Source organism: Musca domestica, unplaced genomic scaffold (assembly GCF_030504385.1).
Source record: "Musca domestica strain aabys unplaced genomic scaffold, Musca_domestica.polishedcontigs.V.1.1 34, whole genome shotgun sequence".
NCBI classification, from domain to species: domain Eukaryota; kingdom Metazoa; phylum Arthropoda; class Insecta; order Diptera; family Muscidae; genus Musca; species Musca domestica.
In genome coordinates, this window is record NW_026712313.1 from 8,160,734 (window position 1) to 8,176,013 (window position 15,280).

Consider the following 15,280-nt stretch of genomic DNA (forward strand, 5'->3'; position numbering starts at 1 on the left):
GCCAATATTACAAAATGATTTAGTATCTGTAATTTTAAATTGGCGCTTGTATAAGTATGTGTTTAACGGTGACATTGAGAAAATGTACCGACAGATCTATGTGCATCCTTCTGATCGGCAGTATCAAAGAATATTATTCAGGAAAGACGTTAATGAAGAAGTTAAAGATTATGAGTTATGCACAGTTACCTTTGGTATAAATTGTGCTCCTTATTTGGCGATTCGCACATTGTTGCAATTGGCAGAAGAGTCAAGTGAAAAAAGTCCAATTGCGTCTAAAATAATAAAAAACGAGCTATATGTAGATGATGTTTTGACTGGAGGTCATACTATTGCTTCAGCGCTAGAGGCGCAAAAACAACTAATTGATACATTGCATTCGGCAGGATTTCCGTTAAAAAAGATAACGGCAAATCATCCGAGTTTGCTTTCAAACGTCCGATCAGAGGATTTATTAAATGAAGAATTTTTGAGAATTGAAGATATGAGTTCAACAAAAACATTAGGTATTCGGTGGAATGCCATTACCGACTCATTTTCTTATAGTATGAAGTCACTAGAGGTGACTGGCCAAATAACTAAAAGGAAAATCTTGTCAACAGTTTCAAAATTATTTGACCCAGCAGGGTGGTTAACGCCTTTAATCGTACAAGCTAAAATTTTGTTGCAAGACCTTTGGTTAGAAGGCATTAATTGGGATGATAAAGTGTCATCATCCACATTGATTAAATGGAAAAATTTTGTGGAACAATTTTCAAAAATTGATTCAATACAAATCCCAAGATGGATTAATTTTTGCCTAGAGGGCACAATTCAAATACATGGTTTTTGTGATGCATCTGAGAAAGCCTATTGTGCTACAATATATATTCGTATGAATACAGAGAACAGCACAACTGTAAAATTATTGATGGCCAAGAGCAAAGTTGCGCCATTGAAAAAAATAAGTTTACCAAGACTAGAGCTTTGTGGTGCCGTATTGCTCTCATCTTTGGTAAAATATGTTGTCTCAAATTTGACTATTAAAAATTATTCTGTTCATTTATGGACAGATTCAACAATTGTATTGGGATGGTTGCAAAAACATCCATCCACATGGAATACGTATGTTGCAAACAGAACTGCATTAATATTTCAGAATGTTGAAAATGGTAAATGGAGACACGTTTCTACAAAGTGTAATCCAGCAGATCTTGGAACTAGAGGTTCCAGTACTGAAGATTTATGTAGTAATTCGCTATGGTGGAATGGTCCAATATGGTTACTTAGTACTGAAAATAATTGGCCAAAATCAAGTATAATTCTACAAGATCCACCAGAACAACGAAAAATAGTTGTTCATTGTGCACCAATTATTGATAAAGATAATTTGATAATAAACAAGTTTTCTTCTTACAACAAAGCATTGTGGGTAGTAGGATACATATTTCGTATGAAAAAGCGTAAAGAAAAAAATGAAAAGTCTGAGTTGTCAAATGGTAAGATTCTGTCACGCGATGAGTTAAATCATGCAAAATTGGTTCTTGTCCGAACAACCCAAATGTTTCATTATCCGCAAGAGTATAATGATTTAAGCAATTCGAAAGACATTTCACGTCAAAGCACATTGCGCGCACTAAATCCGTTTTTGGATAAAGATGGCATAATAAGAGTGAATGGTCGATTAGCGAACGCTAACATTTCCTATGATGAACGATTCCCAATAATATTGCCAAATTCGTCGCATTTCTGTAAAATATTTTTAGAATTCATCCATAAAACTATGCTGCACGCAGACATATCGTTAATGATGTCAACCGTTCGAAGCCAGTTTTACATTCCAAGTTTAAGACGGACAATAAAGAAAATTGTTCATGAGTGCTTGATTTGTACAAGATATAAACATAAGGTTAAATCACAGATAATGGCAGCACTACCTTTGGAACGAACGTCTTTCACTCTTCCTTTTACATATGTGGGAGCAGATTTCGCAGGCCCATTTCAGATTAAGGCAGGTTCTTTAAGAAATTCCCCTTACCAAAAGTCATATGTTTGTATATTTGTATGCTTTTCGACAAAGGCGATTCACCTCGAAGCTTGTTCAGCATTAACAAGTGATGCTTTTCTTGCGACATTTGCGAGATTCATAGGTAGACGAGGTTTGCCCAGATGTTTAATGTCTGATAATGGAACAAATTTTGTGGGGGCGAATAGTATACTTATGAGAGAATATCAAGAATTTCTTAAAAAATGCTCCAAAGAAGTATGTGAAAAGTACATAGTCAATGGCTTCGAATGGAAATTTATCCCTCCCAGTGCTCCACATATGGGAGGATTATGGGAAGCAGGTGTTAAAAGTTTTAAATCTCATTTCCAAAAGATAATGAAAGATAGAAAATTCAATTTTGAGGAATTTTCAACGATTTTAGTCAGAATTGAAAGTGTCTTAAATACGAGACCGTTAACACCGTTATCTGAAGATCCAGAGGATTTGGAAGCTTTAACACCAGCGCACTTTCTGAGAGGAGGGTCACTGATATTTGCTCCAGAAATGCCAACGGAAGATTTATCACTTATAAATCGGTGGGAAAAGATTAAAGCTCTTCACCACATGTTCAGCAAGAGATGGAAAAATGAATATATTCAAGAGCTGCATAAGCGATATAAATGGCAGTATCCCCAACGGAGTCTGAAGGAAAACGACATGGTTTTGATAAAAGATGAACTTTTGCCATCGAATGACTGGAAGATGGGACGAGTTTTAAAAGTATATAAGGGACATGATGACCACGTAAGAGTAGTTGATGTAAAAACTACAACAGGTATCATATCTCGTCCAATTGTTAAATTGTGTGTACTTCCAGTCAGTGGTTGTTAGTAGAAAGTAGTGTGTGTGTTTCGAAAAGATATAACTCTGACTAACATGTCATGCCTTAAATGGCACCCTTTTCGTCTGTATTGTCTTCTCTCTTTACATTAATTACAGTTGTATAATCATGAATATGGGCCAAATGGAACAATGCAGGGTGTGCTTTGGCATGCATCCATTGAGATTTTGCGCAGCCTTCAAGATGATGTCTGTGGAGCAGAGAGAGAGCGTAGTACTATCCCGAAAGTACTGCATTAATTGCTTGGGGCAAAATCATTTTGTCCGCAATTGTTTATGGCCAGGCAATTGTAGACTGTGTGGTGCTCGGCACAACACTCTGCTTCACCATTCATCGCAACCAACAAAAATAGAACGTGGCAATAACTTCATAATTGGAAACTTACCGGCAACAAAATTTCATCCATACGCCAATCAAAGGGACGCACAACGCCGACAACAACAACAAATACTAAGTGGTCTGCAAAGAAATTATACACCAGAGCAGATAAGAAATTCAACTTCACAACAAGAAGCAAAAAGACTTCAACAGGAAGCCAAAAAACTCCAGAAGAAGGCGAGGGTTCTGCAAAACCAAGCTAAAAAGATTCAGCAACAAGGCCAAATGCAGCAAAATCGAGGCAAAGAACAGACAGCCAACAAAAATCCACATTCAAAAAGTCAACTATCCAAAAAAGAGAATAAAAATCAGCAACAACAAACTGAGCAAGATCACAACATTTCGGAAGCTCAACAACAACCTGTTAGATTGGATAGGGTTTTAGATGTGCTGGAGAGGATAGCGACTGCACTATCAGTTGCACCAGTGCAAGGGGCCCGGCATGTTGGGAATCTTCCCAACCCCTTGGATGATGATATCGAAATGGACCTCATCGACCTGGATAAATAATTAATCGATGAGGTCCCATCACCACCAACAATAAAAAACCTACCACTCTTCTTCTTGAAGTAAAAAGAAATAAAAGTGTCGATCGCCAGATCTATTAAATTACGAATAAATTGACCGCCAGCGTCATACGTTTGAATTTAAAAGTTTATTTCTTTGTGTTTTATTTGCAGACAACAAACGTAAGTATCGTCAGAATACTTGTTGTGTTGTCGTAGTTTGCAAATTTATATTGTTGTCCGTCCTGTTCAACAATAATCTTCGATTCTAAATCTACTCAGTAGAATTAGAATCCCTACAAGTCCTTTCGACCGTATAGGAACTTGTACAAGAGGTCTTCTAGAGGTCTTCTACACTAGAAGACCTTGAGGTCTTCTACACTAGAAGAGGTCTTCTAGAGGTCTTCTACACTAGAAGACCTTGAAGTCTTCTACACTAGAAGACCTTGAGGTCTTCTACACTAGAAGAGGTCTTCTAGAGTTCCTCTTCACTAGGAGACCTAGACATCTTCTTCACTAGAAGACCTTGAGCTCTTCACTAGAAGTCATTTGAGGTTTTCATTGGAATACCTTTGAGGTTTTCGCTGGAAGACCTTTGAGGTCTTCAATAGAAGACCATGAGGTCTTCACTGGAAGACCCTTGAGATCTTCACTGGAAGACCCTTGAGGTCTTCACATGAAAACCCTGAGGTCTTCACATGAAAACCCTGAGGTCTTCACTATAAGACCTTGAGGTCTTCACTATAAGACCTTGAGGTCTTCACTAGTAGACCCAGAGGTCTTCACTAGAGGATCCAAAGGTCTTCAGTAGAAGACCCAGAGGTCTACACTCGAAGAACTTGAGGTCTTCACTTAAACTTATGGTAGCAGGGAGCCTCTACAGATTCAGATTTTTATGGAAGGAATTTTTCAGTCATTACCCGGGCCATATTATTTTGCAAAGGCAGACTGTCGTCCTACACAACTTGTCTACCCTGAAAGCAAAAAACAAAAAACCCCTTGCCTTCCGATAATGGCTATGTGATGATGACGACAATCCTCTTTGACAATGAAAAGTTGAAAAAGAATTTACAAAAAAAAAAATATATATATAAAATAAAACGAAGAACAAAAACGAATCTCTACAGCATCCATCCACGCTTCCACCTTGAAGGCGGCCGTTGGCTGTGGACTTAACCTTTACTGGCGTGCCAGCCAGCAAGTTTGGAGCTAAGACACCATCAACATCCACACGAACATGTTCGTTCATCCATCGGCAACTTATCCATGCGTCCATCCATCCGAAAAAAGGAATGGAATGAAAAAAAACTAAAATACTTGTTATGAGTTTTTTTTTTTTCATTTTTTTGAGATATGTGGTGGTGTTCAACGTCGTCCATTCGTTTGCCGTTTTTTCCTGCTGAGGTTTTGCCGGTTTTGTGCCACCACCTTTCATTCTCTTTGCTGGCATTCCATGGCTTGTGTGTTTTTTTGCACTTTTTTCCTTATTTTGTGTGTTTTCTGCTTTGCTTTTTACTCAAATCCAATTCATTCATTATTTTTTGAGTACGCGTTCTTTGTGTCACGTTGCCGAGCTTTGGTTGCTAAGCGACAAAAAACTGAATAAAATTAAGTTAAATGTTCTTTGGTACGCAGCAGGGAAAAGCAAACACAACAACGAGGCGGATTGGGGGAGATAAGAATTTCAGGAAGGGGAAATAAGAAAGTAGGTGGTTTTTGCAAACCCTGGTCTTTTGACGGGTTTCAGTTGGGAGTTTCTGCGTTTTTCAAACAATAAAAGATCTCCTGTAGACTTCAAGGTCTTATAGTAAAGGCCTCACTTCGACTTCGATTGGAGACCTCACGGTCTTCTAGTGGAGACTTCATGCTCTTCTGATGAAGACCTCAAGGTTTTCCAGTGGAGACTTCATGCTCTTCTAGTGAATACCTAAAGGTCTTCTAGTGTAGACCTCAAGGTCTTCTAGTGAAGACCTCTAGGTCTTCTGGTGAAGACCTCAAGCTCTTCTGGTGAAGACCTCAACCTCTTCTGGTGAAGAGACCTCAAGCTCTTCTGGTGAAGAGACCTCAGGCTCTTCTGGTGAAGAGACCTCAAGCTCTTCTGGTGAAGAGACCTCAAGCTCTTCTGGTGAAGAGACCTCAAGCTCTTCTGGTAAAGAGACCTCAAGCTCTTCTGGTGAAGAGACCCCAAGCTCTTCTGGTGAAGAGACCTCAAGCTCTTCTGGTGAAGAGACCTCAAGCTCTTCTGGTGAAGAGACCTCAAGCTCTTCTGGTGAAGAGACCTCAAGCTCTTCTGGTGAAGAGACCTCAAGCTCTTCTGGTGAAGAGACCTCAAGCTCTTCTGGGGAAGAGACCTCAAGCTCTTCTGGTGAAGAGACCTCAAGCTCTTCTGGAGAAGAGACCTCAAGCTCTTCTGGTGAAGAGACCTCAAGCTCTTTTGGTGAAGACCTCAAGCTCTTTTGGTGAAGACCTCAAGCTCTTCTGGTGATATCCCACGGTCTTCTGGTGAAGACCTCAAGGTCTTCTAGTGTAGACCTCAAGCTCTTTTGGTCTTCTTGTAAATAACAATCTTCCGGTCTTCCAGTTTAAACTAGGGTCTTTAAGTGAAAACCGCCTGGTCTTTCGGTGAAGATTTTATCATTTTCTAGTAAAAAGCCAATGGTCATCCATTGAGACCTAATATTCCACTTTTCTTTCAGTCATCTTTTTTTCGTTTAATCCGGTCTAAATCTTAACCCTGACATTTAATTGCAATAACAATCTGCCAAAATCATGGTATCTTCCCCTAAACATTCCTCGCCTCCTTTATTGTCGATTTTAATAATTCGCATTTGATGATTTGTTGTTGCATTCTTTAAGTTTTGAATGCTCGGCTTAAGAGACATTCTGTTGGAGAGAAACAAACAGAGAGCACGAGAGTGGTTAACCCCTACTCAATACAACGAAGGGCAACCAATATATTACACAACTAACAACAACCACAACAAAAGGAGAGGAGGAGGCAGCAAAAGACAATTTCAAAGAGCAACAGCCACGAAACGAAATGAAGAAACGCCAACGAATTTCAAATTGAAAAAGCAACAGCATCTTTACAACAACAACGACAACTTTTATTCTTCTCTAGCAACAGATCTGGAAAGGAGAAGTTATGACAAAAAAAGCGAACCAAACGAAGGAGCAACGAAAAAATGGCGCGCGCACTTATTTAACACATTTTGCCGCGCAACTCAAGCGACAAAATGCTGCTGCTGCTAAACCCATCATCGTCATCAACATTAAAACGAACGCACCAAAGAAGGAATAACTCACGATGGAGGATTGAAGAAAAATAAATGAAAAAAAACACGCATGGAACGGGGGATAAAAAGTACAAATCAAAATCGAAATTCAAGTTGTGAAAGAATAGCTGCAGAGAAAAGTAAATCTTACGTGGATCCATGTTGTTGTAATAGCTTTTGCTGTTGTTCTTGTTGGCGTTGTCGCTCGTTATTGGGGATATGTCGTGTGTCTTCTGTCCTTCTTTAGAAATGTTTGTAGGTAGGTAGGTAGGCATGTGCTTATTTCTATGTACATTCATTAAGGAGGCAAAAGACAGACTCTGATAAAAATAGATTCACGGGGCACAGTGGGTGCATTTTTAGGGAATGGTAAAGCAAAGGATTTTATAATCGTTTTGGTTATTAGAAACTTTGACCCTTTGTGGGGGAGGTACCAGAAGAAATGGTCCGATCTATTCCATATTTATAACAGGTATTGTGTTAATATGTACCATGTCTGAATGGAATCGGATTTTAATTTCGCTTTTTATGAGCTTTATGGATATTCAAAATCTTGACCCTTTGTGAGGGAGGTACCAGAAGGAGTCGACCGATATATTCCATTTTCACACCAGACAGATCACAAAATATTGTGATCTGTGTGATTTGGAGGTAATAGGACTCCTACATCAAATTTTATAAGACATAATTTTTCAAAATTTTGACCCTTTGTGGGGGAGGTACTTGATGGAGATGGCCGATATTTTCTATTTTCTTCTCACCTGATATTTCCTGAAACGGATTTGGTCTAAAGAGACTTGGGGTCTTAAACCGTTATTTCAATGAGGCCCCTATTACCGTATCAAATGATATATATTCTCTCTAGCCATATGGCTGAGGGTATAATTAAAACCACGTATTAGACGGAATAAGATAGAATTCTGACATTTGCAAACAGAGTCACTTATGGATTGTTGGGTAGATGTATCAAAGGGTTTTTTGGAAGTTCGAACTTTAAGCTTACGAAAAGTTCTAGAAATTTTGCCAAAGCGGTTTTTGGAAGTTCGAACTTTAAGCTTACGAAAAGTTCTAGAAATTTTGCCACTTCGTATTATGTGAACGGATAAAAATTTGAAATTTCGTATGAGAATCAACGACCTCGTGGTCTTCTATTGAAGACTTCGTTGTAAAGACCTCATGGTCTTCTAGTGAAGACCTCAAGCTATTCAAGTGAAGACTTCATGGTCTTCTAGTGAAGACCTCATGGTCTTCTAGTGAAGACCTCATGGTCTTCTATGGAAGACCTCAAGCTCTTCTATTGAAGACCTCTAGCTCTTCTATTGAAGACCTCTAGCTCTTCTATTGAAGACCTCTAGCTCTTCTATTGAAGACCTCTAGCTCTTCTATTGAAGACCTCTAGCTCTTCTATTGAAGACCTCTAGCTCTTCTATTGAAGACCTCTAGCTCTTCTATTGAAGACCTCTAGCTCTATTGAAGCCCTCTAGCTCTTTCTATGAAGACCTCTAGCTCTTCTATGAAGACCTCTAGCTCTTCTATTGAAGACCTCTAGCTCTCTATTGAAGACCTCTAGCTCTTCTATTGAAGACCTCTAGCTCTTCTATTGAAGACCTCTAGCTCTTCTATTGAAGACTCTAGCTCGTTCTATTGAAGACCTCTAGCTCTTCTATTGAAGACCTCTAGCTCTTCTATTGAAGACCTCTAGCTCTTCTATTGAAGACCTCTAGCTCTTCTATTGAAGACCTCTAGCTCTTCTATTGAAGACCTCTAGCTCTTCTATTGAAGACCTCTAGCTCTTCTATTGAAGACCTCTAGCTCTTCTATTGAAGACCTCTAGCTCTTCTATTGAAGACCTCTAGCTCTTCTATTGAAGACCTCAAGCTCTTCTGGTGAAGACCTCAAGCTCTTCTATGGAAGACCTCAAGCTCTTCTATGGAAGACCTCAAGCTCTTCTGGTGAAGACCTCAAGCTCTTCTATGGAAGACCTCAAGCTGTTCTATTGAAGACCTCAAGCTCTTCTATGGAAGACCTCAAGCTCTTCTAGTGAAGACCTCAAGCTCTTTTATGGAAGACCTCAAGCTCTTTTATGGAAGACCTCAAGCTCTTCTACTGAAGACCTCAAGCTCTTCTAGTGAAGACCTCAAGCTCTTCTAGTGAAGACCTCAAGCTTTTCTAGTGAAGACCTCAAGCTCTTCTAGTGAAGACCTTAAGCTCTTCTAGTGAAGACCTCAAGCTCTTCTAGTGAAGACCTCAAGCTCTTCTAGTGAAGACCTCAAGCTCTTCTAGTGAAGACCTCAAGCTCTTCTAGTGAAGACCTTAAGCTCTTCTAGTGAAGACCTCAAGCTCTTTTAGTGAAGACCTTAAGCTCTTCTAGTGAAGACCTTAAGCTCTTCTAGTGAAGACCTCAAGCTCTTCTAGTGAAGACCTTAAGCTCATCTAGTGAAGACCTTAAGCTCTTCTAATGAAGACCTCAAGCTCTTCTAGTGAAGACCTTAAGCTCTTCTAATGAAGACCTCAAGCTCTTCTAGTGAAGACCTTAAGCTCTTCTAGTGAAGACCTTAAGCTCTTCTAGTGAAGACCTCAAGCTCTTCTAGTGAAGACCTTAAGCTCTTCTAGTGAAGACCTTAAGCTATTCTAATGAAGACCTTAAGCTATTCTAATGAAGACCTTAAGCTATTCTAATGAAGACCTCAAGCTCTTCTATGGAAGACCTCAAGCTCTTCTATGGAAGACCTCAAGCTCTTCTATGGAAGACCTCAAGCTCTTCTATGGAAGACCTCAAGCTCTTCTATGGAAGACCTCAAGCTCTTCTAGTGAAGACCTCAAGCTCTTCTATGGAAGACCTCATGGTCTTCTAGTGAAGACCTCAAGGTCTTCTAGTGAAGAAGATCTCAAGGTCTTCTAGTGAAGAAGACCTCAAGGTCTTCTAGTGAAGAAGACCTCAAGGTCTTCTAGTGAAGAAGACCTCAAGGTCTTCTAGTGAAGAAGACCTCAAGGTCTTCTAGTGAAGAAGACCTCAAGGTCTTCTAGTGAAGAAGACCTCAAGGTCTTCTAGTGAAGAAGACCTCAAGGTCTTCTAGTGAAGAAGACCTCAAGGTCTTCTAGTGAAGAAGACCTCAAGGTCTTCTATTGAAGAAGACCTCAAGGTCTTCTAGTGAAGAAGACCTCAAGGTCTTCTAGTGAAGAAGACCTCAAGGTCTTCTAGTGAAGAAGACCTCAAGGTCTTCTAGTGAAGAAGACCTCAAGGTCTTCTAGTGAAGAAGACCTCAAGGTCTTCTAGTGAAGAAGACCTCAAGGTCTTCTAGTGAAGAAGACCTCAAGGTCTTCTAGTGAAGAAGACCTCAAGGTCTTCTAGTGAAGTGACCTCAAGGTCTTCTAGTGAAGAGGACCTCAAGGTCTTCTAGTGGAGACCTCATGATCCTCTAGTGAAGACTTCAAGCTCTTCTATTGAAGACCTTGCTGTTGGTGTCTGTGGTTTAAAGAAGGACTGGTTTTGCATTTGCAAATTGTTTAATCAAACACTAAATTCCTTACCATATAGCCCCTTACCCCAGTGTGCACCCAAAAAAACTCTTCAAATTAAAATACATCTTTGGAGGATATCTGCCTGAAAGTGATTTAAGAATATGGAGTACAACAAGATGACTATAAAACAAACCAAAAGAAAAAACTAAACAAATAAAACCAAATAATGACCATCAAGAACGAAACCCAAAGAACCTCAGATAAAGCCAACGATGCGACGAGTGTAGGCAACAAACTCAACAACTTTGAAAGCGACATAAATATATTTAGCAACAACAACAAAAGTACAACTTGATAAAAAGTTATGTGTACATTTATGCACCTATCTTTGGCACTTTATTCACCTATTACATTGTTCCTTTATGCCATTTTCATTTCCTTGTCTCCTTGTCCTTGTCTTTGGCACCTACGTGTGTACCTAAGGAAGGGATGTGGTGTGTGTGTGTGTGTAGCTGAATATGAGATGCTGTTGCTGGTCTTCCTTGCGCAGCACCAAATTCTCCTCTTTTGACGTTGATGCTATTGCCGCTGTTTCCCCAAATCCGGCAGCATTGGCATCATACCACTGATATATGAGGTGTTGCTTCTTTGTATATTTCATTTCTTCCTTTTTTGTCGTTCTTGCGTGTCCGCAAGTCCATTTTGTCGGCCGGTATTTCAGCAAGCAACGATTTCTTGTTGCGCCGGCTTTCTCATTTTTTTTTCGTTTGAGTAACCAAAAAAATATTGGAGCCCCAGGAAGAACTTGGGAGAACATTGACAATGTCACTCTTTCTATCTCAGTGTATGTTGTCGTAGGTAATTTCTCTTTACATTGTTGCTGAGAGAGTTGGCAAATGACAAAGTGACATTGCGCATGGAGAGAACATGAATACGATGGGCATATTAATGTTGTGTGCAGGGATGGACATTTTTAAACCATGGTACATTAATCACTTATATCATGTTTACCCTTTTTATGTTGAAAAAGTACTCTATCGTGATTTATTTGATTGATAACATATTCACAATAGAGAATAGCAAAAGTGGCCTACCTTATTTCCTAAACAAGTGTATTAAATCAGAGGTTGAATTAATTGACAGACAATCAAGGTTCAGACGAAACCGCTGAAGCTGGTACCCTAAAATTTTGCAGGCAGGCCAGTCTTGGTGCGTGGGCATGTGATAATGAGATTTACTGATGGAGTGCAGGATAGACGTACGGAAGGGTTTGTGGAAATTCAAACTTTAAGGTTACAAAAAGGTGAAAAATGGTACTAAACTTCTTAATTGGTACGATTTGGTATTATGTGAACGGATAGAGCTAAAAACTTGAAATTTGGTATGAGAATCAAGATTGGAAAATAAGTTTGATATTTGAAGTTGGTTTAGTAAATATGTACTAAGTGTGCGAACTATATTAGGGTCGCTGTTCTTGTGTAGTCTGGAAATGTGTACTATAATTGTTCGAAAAGTTCTAAATGTTCTAAATTTGGTATTTGGAGAAGCGATGGGGCTGGAATTTTCAAATTTGATATTTAGACTACTGATGGTATCTGTGTTTGAGATTTGGCGGTGGTTTGGAAATGTGTCCAATATTTGTAAGAAAAGTACTAAATGGTACTAACTTTTGGTGTTTGACGAAGGGATATGGCGGGAATCCTCAAATAAATATTTGTATCTCTCTTGATATCTAACGTTGAGTTTTGGCGGTTGTTTTGGAACTGTACACTAAAATAGCTCGAAAAGTACTAAATTGTAGTAAATTTGATATCGGGTGAAAATATAGAACTGAAACAGCTGAAATCCTGACACCAGATGTAGATGTCACTGCTAGTATCTCATGTTGAGATTTGCTGTTGGTTTCGGATATGTGTACCATATTTGATCGAAAAGTACTAAATTTGGTATAAGGTGAAGGGATAGGACTGAATTTCCCAACTTTGATATTTAGGTCTCTGCTGATATCTGGAATTGAGATATGCAAGTGGTTTCGGAAATGGGTACCAAAGCACGAAAGTACTAAATAGTACTAAATTTGGTATTGGTCGAAGGTATAGACCTGAAATACCGAAATTTGATAATAAGGTCTTTGTTATACCCTTGGCCATTGGCTAGTGAGGGTATATATAATTTCATATGGCCAAAACCTGCCTCATCGAAATAACGGTTTTCGACCCTAGGTCTCTTTGGATAAATCCGTTTCAAGACGTTTGGAGTTGATCTAGAGATATCCATCCGTCCATCCGTCTGTCTGGCTGGTGCGCACGATAACTCTCTAAGGGAGTATCCGATTTGATCCAAACTTGGTACATCTTAATATTATTGTCAAACTTACATCGATTTCGGAGATTGACAATATCGGTGCACTCCTCCTGGTACATCCTCCACAAAACGTCGAAAGTTTCAAATGTGTGAACCCTATTGTCTTCAAATTACACACATCACAATATTTTTATTAACCCAAGTTCTGCTGTGAAGATGGGATATATCGGCGAACTCCTTCTGGTACTTCCCCCACAAAGGGCCAACATTTTGAATATCCATGAAGCTCATAAAACGCGAAATTAACCTCCGATTCCATTGAGACTTGGAAGGGTCACAATTTGTAATACTTATATCTGTCGTAACTTGCGAAACATGTCGGAGATTCTTTACAACGTGCTATATCTAAATTTTTCTTTTAACCAGAAATCGGATATGAATATGTAATTTATCGACATTTATGATTTCACTATATCTGTTATATCTGTTACATCACGCATATATTTTCACGTTTTCCAAAAATTTCCACATTTCTCATATAAAGTCTAGGAAGAAGTAGTCGATGTAGTCCAAATCCTGCACGTTGTAATATTTTTATCTGTCTTAGGTCAGATACGAGTTGATCAATATTGGTCACTGAGATTATTTTACTTGTTTTGTTTGCAAAATGTCGAATTTTTCTGGAGGAGATATCGGTAGCATTGGCCCTATTCGGCCCACCCCTGAAGTCATGTAAGTTTGGAAGAAATATTATGATCTATTATATTTTGTCTAAATTGGATACTCAAATGTCCTTAAACGGAATTCGTCCAGAGTTATCAAAGATATCTCTCTAGCCACAAGGCTTACGAGTATATTTACAAATACTTAATATATCCACATCAGTAGATTAAGTTCAAAAGTTTATTCTCTCGGTGCCTCCTGAACGTACTTAGCCGAAAATGTCAACATATTTAATAATTCTTAATTTTATAATCGTCGGCATCAATTTTTCAAACTCGGTTGATTATTTTCCATCAGAAAATGATGGGCATATTCATCAAGCAATTCCGTTTGTAACGCCGCAACATAGTTGACAGAGATACGCCATAAAGAAAATTAACTTCCTAAGCTTAACAAATTGGATATTTAATAAGAAATATCTTTTGAAACACTGTTTTGATTAAAAAAAATTCCCCCCAAAATTGCGGTTTAAAATGTGAGCAAAATTCCTCTCCACCACAAAATATATTGAGTGTTCTCCTTGTAATTAAATGAAAGAGAGAGGGAGCAAGAATATACCGGTAAACTCTTTCACATGGCCAAACCAAACCATTGAACGAGTATTTCTCAACAAAGGAGACAAAGTACATGTAGCCTTATGTGTACATGCTACAGAGATAAAGACGAAGGAGAAGAGCCGAACCAGGAAAGGAAATGTATGTACTTAAAAACTTGGATATTGCTGCTGCATATTTGTTGGTGTTCTTGTTGGAGTTTCTTGGTTTCTTGATTTTTTGCCTGTCTTTAAAATTGTGTTGGTTAATTTTCGGCTCTCTCTCTGCGCTCTTTGGTCAGACAAACGAAAAAAACCGGGCTGGATGGCTGGCTGGCTTTCGGGTTATTTGGCGTTCGTTAAAGTGGCGGTTTTGCAGTTTAATTTTAGCTTTCAGCATCAAAGGAAATCAGACTAAAATTTGCAAATGAAAAAAAGAAATTGGAAACAAAAAATTTTAAATGAAATAAATCAAATTTAAAACAATTATAAAAAAATCAACACATGTGATTTGTGAAGAAAAAAATTAAAAAATCCTACAAAAAAATATTTAAAAGAAATAACAACCACCATTAAAACTTTGGAACTTATAATTCTTCGTCAGTCCGGTTCTGTTATAGATACCATCGTCTGGCTGGATATTTTTTTTTTCGTCTTGACTTTTTGTGGTGACCACTCAAAATTGCCAAGCATCCCAGCTAACAGCGAACCAAGCATCCAGTTTTTTGGGTGTTCCCCTTTAAAAAATTGAAAATTGAAGTAACATTTAAATCGCGTAGCATTTTAGGAAGGAGTGTGTGCGTGCGTGTGTATAATTTTTGATTAATTACTTCTTTGGCGGACATTGTCGTCATCATCAAATGGCGCTCATTCCAGTTTTGAATTTGCACAAGAACAAAAATACAATGCAATACAATTTTTTCGAAATTAAATTAAAGTCGCTAAACTCTTTTGGAATCTTTTATTGGAGAAAAAAGTGCTCGAAACAATTATGGATTTACAATTTTTGGAAAGATGTTGTCACTTGATGAGCAGCATCCATGGATTTATGAAATAATGAATATAACATCCAGCCAAACGAACGATGAAAACTTAGTCTTCGTTAAGTTAACGGATTTTCCAGCCAAAAGTTTTCAGAACAGAAAATGGTTGATCAAATGTAAGCCCAACTTGATTTGTTGTTTCATTTTTTTTTTTTTTGAAATTTTCGTTTAATTTTTTTGGTCTCTTTTG

At 38.4% G+C, this 15,280-nt stretch overlaps 1 protein-coding gene across 2 annotated transcripts in view; it reads left to right on the top strand.

Annotated features, from left to right (window-relative positions):
* LOC101891848 (serine/threonine-protein kinase grp) overlaps window positions 1–15,280 on the top strand; it is a 107,380-nt gene that overhangs the window by 19,712 nt on the left and 72,388 nt on the right. The window contains exon 1 of one of the 2 annotated variants that reach the window (XM_059125616.1): window positions 14,446–15,206. The exons of the other annotated variant lie outside the window; for it this stretch is intronic. The gene's annotated coding sequence lies outside the window, so the exon portion shown is untranslated. Of the gene's footprint in view, window positions 1–14,445; window positions 15,207–15,280 lie in introns of those variants that run through there. 2 annotated transcript variants of the gene reach the window in all.